Source organism: Dioscorea cayenensis, chromosome 17, assembly GCF_009730915.1.
Source record: "Dioscorea cayenensis subsp. rotundata cultivar TDr96_F1 chromosome 17, TDr96_F1_v2_PseudoChromosome.rev07_lg8_w22 25.fasta, whole genome shotgun sequence".
NCBI classification, from domain to species: Eukaryota; Viridiplantae; Streptophyta; class Magnoliopsida; order Dioscoreales; family Dioscoreaceae; genus Dioscorea; species Dioscorea cayenensis.
In genome coordinates, this window is record NC_052487.1 from 19,103,599 (window position 1) to 19,109,934 (window position 6,336).

The window sequence follows — 6,336 nt, forward strand, 5'->3', positions numbered from 1 at the left end:
ATAATTGCAGCATCAAGAGACCACTGGCTTATTTTTAGCTGAGCCGTGAGACCATTGGCTTCATCGTGAGAGACTTTCCAGGCGACTCCATCCTCTTTAGGGCTCGCGTAGTCATTTCACTCACTAGCCACAAATATTTATAATTTTATCATTATGTAAATTTTTTAACACAAAAAAATCACTTAATTTTTTGTTTCAGCATGACGCCAGTAACGTAGCGTGTTTTAAGCCGTTTAGGTGAGTTTCGCGATGTGGCGTTGATATCGATTTGCTAACTGGAGCCGAAACTAACTTTAAAAACAGACTATTATGGCCATACGTACGATCGGAGAAAAGCTTAAGTGCACTTTTAGTATTACAAAAAGTTTCTAGTAGCGATATTATAAAGTCAGCAAACATTTATGGCTAGTTGAAATGAACCCCTTTCACATGCTCCAATGAGCTCTTCGAAGGGAATACGAGCGCAGTGAGAGATTTAAGGCTCAAATTCGACTGGAACTCGATATTGGAGGTAAGATGATATCTCTCTGCAGTAATCCTTGTTTTTTGGTTTGTTTTGGTTCTTATTTCGTTTGAATTTGTGAAATTTGTGATTGTTATCTTGAAATTTGTCATTAAGGTTTGGTTGAGTTTAATTCCAGTTCAATACAGTTGGTTTTTGTTATTCATTTTTATGTGATGTGTTTGATTTGCATTGTTAGTAGTGTAATCCAGGAATGTTTATTTCGTGATTTTTGTTTTGGTTTATTTACTTTTTTTTTCATTGTATGATTATTAATTTTTTAATTATCTTTTGCATGCACCAAGTTAAATATGCCAATTTTCCTATTTTTTTAGGTTTGTTAATCATATTGCCTACTTTTGATATATATTTTTTTCTCCTACATATTTAATTGATTTTTTAATTCTCTGTTCAGCTTTAAGTTTAGTAAGCAATGTGTTAGTTACATGCGTTTATGAAATGCATTGAACCTTGCAAGTTTCATGTGTATGACATTGGCTTAGTATCATGAGTTACAATATCCTTAGAAATTTGATTTTGTAACCTGAATCTGAAAGTTCAACCAAATTGTATTATTCTGAACATTAATTTTTTTTTTGAGAAAATTGTAACTATTTAATGGGCAAGGGTAAATGTTTAATGTGAAGTTTGGACAAGAGTTATTCTTAACTTCATCTTAAATGTATTCTTAACCAATTGTATTAAATTTTCATACATTGATCTGTTTCTAATTAAATTTATTTGTTAATATTTAGGTATTATGGTGTATTTTGTTCTTCCGGATGTCATATAATTGGATTAACATTTGAAACTAATAACCCAATGCGGATTGGCGAGCAAGGAACAAGCCCAGATGAAAGGATTTACCTATTGCCTCCTATGAGATATTGGGGTTGATGTTCTCTATATCTTTATTGTTGGCGAGTCATTACAGGTTGCTTTCAGCATACTAGTAGGTAAGAAAGCCACCCGGGGACAGGAGTTTGTACAACAACATCCGATATTGAAGTGGTTCTTGTATTTGGCCGTAGGATTTGTGCTTAGTGTTATTATTCTACTATTTGTGATATTGTTTGGTATAATGCAGTTACATTTGATGTATGCACCTATCATCAGTATCACTCATATCCCTTTTCCAATATTGGTTGTGTCTTAAGTCTTATCAGTCTATTAGTGTGTGAAGTATGTTTGGGATATTTTTGTACTAGCTAGCTGGCCAAAGCACAATATATTCTAGGTGGTGTGATGAGTGGTTGGAATTAATATGTTGTTAAGTTGAAGTGTTTGTAGACTTTATTTTTATGAAAATGATATTGGCATTTGATAGATTTATATTTAAATAAATTACATTCTATAATTCATATCATCTATGCTATTTTTATAATCGACTATTAAATTATTTATTCGGCTTTTGTAGTAACTTTTGTATCAACAAAATGAGCAGTAGGATAGTTTTGTAATATTTACATTCCACAGTAAAAATACAAGCCTCATTTGATAAGAGATTTAAAATAAAATTTTACTATTTCTAAGAAGCCTTTTTTTCATATCATAAATAAATAAATAGCATTTGAAACAGATTAATTTGTCTTTAAATCTCATCACATTTAAAAAATAAATTAATTATTTTATTTCATTAATCTATACAAAGGCTATTTTAATTAATAAATTAATTTATATACAAAATGTTCATAACAAAAAATACTCATAAGTAATCAATAATATCACAAACTCATCAACTTTGTCAACATCAATAGTATTATAACATGTAGTTGAACAAATGCCACCTTTTCTATTGGGTGACGAGTTGCTGATAAATACCACCAGCACAAGCGCCTCATTATGCATGAATCTCTACCAAGCCTTTTTCAAATAATGTGTGATTAACCTGCCAATCACTAGTTTCCAAAAGTTACTGAAACTTAATTAGAATCTGCTACAAAATTTTAATGAACATGAGGCTTTCATAGAATTACTAAACAACATGTATATTAAAAAAAAACACATTTCGATTTAGTTTATGAACTTACCATGTAATATAAACTCACATCTATGTATGAACTAAATCTAGCTATCAATTGACATTTTACCAGTGAACAACCAAATTGTAAAAATATTTTACAGTGACCATTTACAGAAGGCATGCAAGGAGGCAAACATAATGATTATATATATATTGTATCATATTTATAGCAACATATACAACCAGAATAAATTCTTACATTATTGCTTAAAAAAAAAAATACTATGGCTAGCAAACATAAACTCAAAACAAGGATGATACATATAAAACCAATTTTGCTTAAACAATTAAAACAACCATTTATCCATCAAGCTTACATATAAAGATAGAAAATTATGAAGAGAATAATTCTCAAGGTTGAATAAATGATAGGTACTTATAAACTTGACAAATACACCTAATTTACATTAGATGTACACTAGTAATGATGGTCAATGCACTTCACAGTATATCTATATATTAGGAAGAGAATCCCGCTCAAGGCTGAATAAATGATGTTTGAGTTAAAAAAAATGACCATCATAGTAATCTACAAAAAGGAGAAACAAGATGCATGAAATAAATTTGATGTGTTTAACACATTAATAAGTAAATCACATAGCAAATAGCAATGATAGATCTAAAAAAAAGACAGTTGCTTCATATTTAAAATAAATTCATCGAGCAAGTGTGTGGAGTAGAGTTTTTCAAGCAACAAAAGAATAAGCATAAAACTACAGTGAGCAACACCTGTGCAATAAATTAATCAAACTATTAATAGGAAGTATCCTATGCCATCAAGAAAATTTCAAGAAAAAATGCTTGCTATGGACTTAGTTCCAAGAAGCAAGTTGATAATTTTGTGTCTTAAATATGATGATGATGGTAAATTAATTCATGCATTGACTGAAAAAAAATTATAAAGCATCACTTGGTTGATAAAACATAACCGAAGAACATAATTATTACAGCATGACACTAAAGAGAAGCAATTTCAAAAACTGGAAAGAAAATTGTCATAAGAAAGCCTACAACAAGTCAAATTGAATATATAAAATAGAGAATATAATCCATTAAACATGATGATAGGTGTGTAGAATCAACATCATGTCTCCAATTAATAGGCTTGCTATCATTGTATTTGAAGAAGAAAAAGATTATAATCATTTGGAAAATTAGGTAATTCATATACATAATGTCAATAATTTGGTGCCTCATAAACCGCTGGTCTTACTGAAACTTAGAATCTTCAATTCATTGATCTTAGATTTGAAATAATTTGTTGTTTTAACATTTAAAAAAATTTAGAACACAAAACAATCACGAACCGGGCCACAAAAAGAGAAATACATGCCAATTAAAAAATATGCATTGATGGGGGGATTTTGGGTATTACCTTGACATTGAAACTCTCTTCTACTTTACTGTGTTGGGACCATAAACACATAAAAAGCCGCTATCTAACCAAAAAGCACATCCCAACCTACATTCAAATCCACAGATAGAGTGCTTAAAAATAGGAACCATCAAATAATTGGCATATAATTGAATAGATAATAGATTGGTGGGAAAATGAGGGAGAAAGAGTTCTACCAATGATGGTGGGACAGAAATGGCTTTGGATTCCATTGCAACATTCTCTTCCATGAGATCAAACCTCATGTGACTAGAAGTCCACCGGCACTCTCAGCTGCCTCCATCTTACAAAGTTTCTTCTGCAAGAATGGGGCTAACAGATCTAATATATATATATATATATAATGTAAAATTTAATATTTATATTAAAAATATAAATATTATAATAATATTTCATGAAAAATATAATTAGAAAAAAATATATAAATATTTAAACTTACATTAAAATGTGATTATTTTATACACAAATATAATTAAGTACCTTTTTTTGTTTTCTAATTATTTCTCAAGAAATAATTAGAATGTCAACTAATATTATATGTGCACTAAAATTTTACATAATGATAGCATTATTAATATTTATAAAAAAAATTCCATAAAGAGATATATCTATCATATATATTTTTAACTATTATTATCTATATTTATATATTTAAAGTTATTTGTAAATTTTGTAGGTAACTTTCAATTAAAACTATGCATTTAAAAATATAACAAAATTCAGTTTCTAATTCAAGATATTTTTTACAGTGAATTGAGGTTTTTGGTTAAAATATAAATTTACTAAATCTTTAGTTAATAATATTTATTTATAATCATGTCATTTACTAATATATTATATAAATAATTATTGTTTCTTGGGGATATTTTGATTTTAAAACATATTTTCTGTCTCCAAAATTCAAATTTAATGATTGATCAAATCCGGTTGATTTTCTCTTTGGTGGAGAGAGATCAAAGGTTGGCATTCTTGACGTTTATGATTTCATTAAATTTAAATTTAAATCATATGAAGATATGTTAGTGTTTGTCTTTTGCTTTCATACCATCCTGAATCATGTGATCTAAGGTTTTGCTAAAAAGGTAGATCTCATCTTAATGGTGTTCTTTTTATGTGAATTGTATGTTTTAAAATGAATTTTACTTCTCTTGGGCGTGAGTGATATCTGAATAAGAATCTCTAGTGATCTACATTTCTAGAATCCAAATTTTTTGTTAACCAACGGTCTAAGAGACTATTTTTATTGTTAAGATCTTAAAAAGGAATGTGAGAATAATTTCATCATTTGTTAGAGCCTTTAATACATGACTGTTTAATTTGTTGTAGTATCTCCAAAAGCTCTACCAATAAGATAAAACATATATAAATTGCACATCTTGATTATAGACATTAATTATGTAAGTGGTAACTTTTAAATTTCTCTTTGATCTTAGACAATAGACGATTGGGTCTGTCGGTCCAATCAATCTTCTAAAGGAGGGGATCACCAAGAAAATTTTAGTATATTAGTTTTTATATTATTACAATGCAAGATGAAGATTTCTCTGATGACAATGCAGGAGATGAAGATCAACATGTTGTGCTCATTGAGAACAAAGCCTTTACTGGTATGGCAATAGAAGCAGAGAGCAGAAATTTATCTTTAACCATTTGGAGAGAAGTATTTTTTTATTTTGGATGATTCATTAACTCAAATATGAGGTCCATCCAGTGCTCCAAAAAAATTCTATATTGAATAAAACATCTACTATGAGTTAAAGAAAACCAATGGAATTGAATTATTATCTTAAATCACTTTTATCTAGAGTTAGTTGAATTTTTAAGGACATGTTCTGGTTTCTTCAATAAAACACCATGATAAAGAATGATTAACTTCAAAAAAGCATGAAAATGTCTACTAGCTATTTTACCAAACCGAATATAGTCAAATTTAATTATCTCATATTTTACATTATGAGCTACAATATTTAAACAAAATTGCAATCATATCTTCAATGATAACATTTTTTTATCCTTGATAGCCCACCAGTAGTCAAAAGTTAACATAATTTATGAAAACTACAGCAATATGCCAATATATACATAGCTTATTATGCATTTAACATCAACTTCGTAAACCGCATGATGGAGGTAATCATATAGTTTGTTGTGCCTAACAACCCTGACTTAATCTCATGTTCAATGCTGCTACTTGTAAGAGCATGTTGCCTTATTGCACATATAATAACTGTGATGTTTGCTATGAAAAAAGGGACATTTATATTGCATATATATAGTTAAAGTTCTTCAAACTGGTTGGTGTTATCAATATCCATATTTAAAATAACAATTAAAAGTACACCAACTTCAACAAACATAAACAATTGTATATTCCAAATATATATTTTTGTTTCGAAGGGAAAAAACAAGAAATGA

The 6,336-nt window shown here is 28.8% G+C and overlaps 1 long non-coding RNA gene across 1 annotated transcript; it reads right to left on the bottom strand.

The window, feature by feature from the left end:
* Positions 1-2,859: 2,859 nt before the first annotated feature.
* LOC120279993 lies at positions 2,860-4,150 on the bottom strand. Its single transcript, XR_005542227.1, has 3 exons — positions 4,098-4,150; positions 3,901-3,987; positions 2,860-3,054 (listed from the first exon to the last, which is right to left on the bottom strand). It is a non-coding gene; the product is annotated as an uncharacterized LOC120279993 (long non-coding RNA).
* Between the last annotated feature and the right edge of the window lie 2,186 nt (positions 4,151-6,336).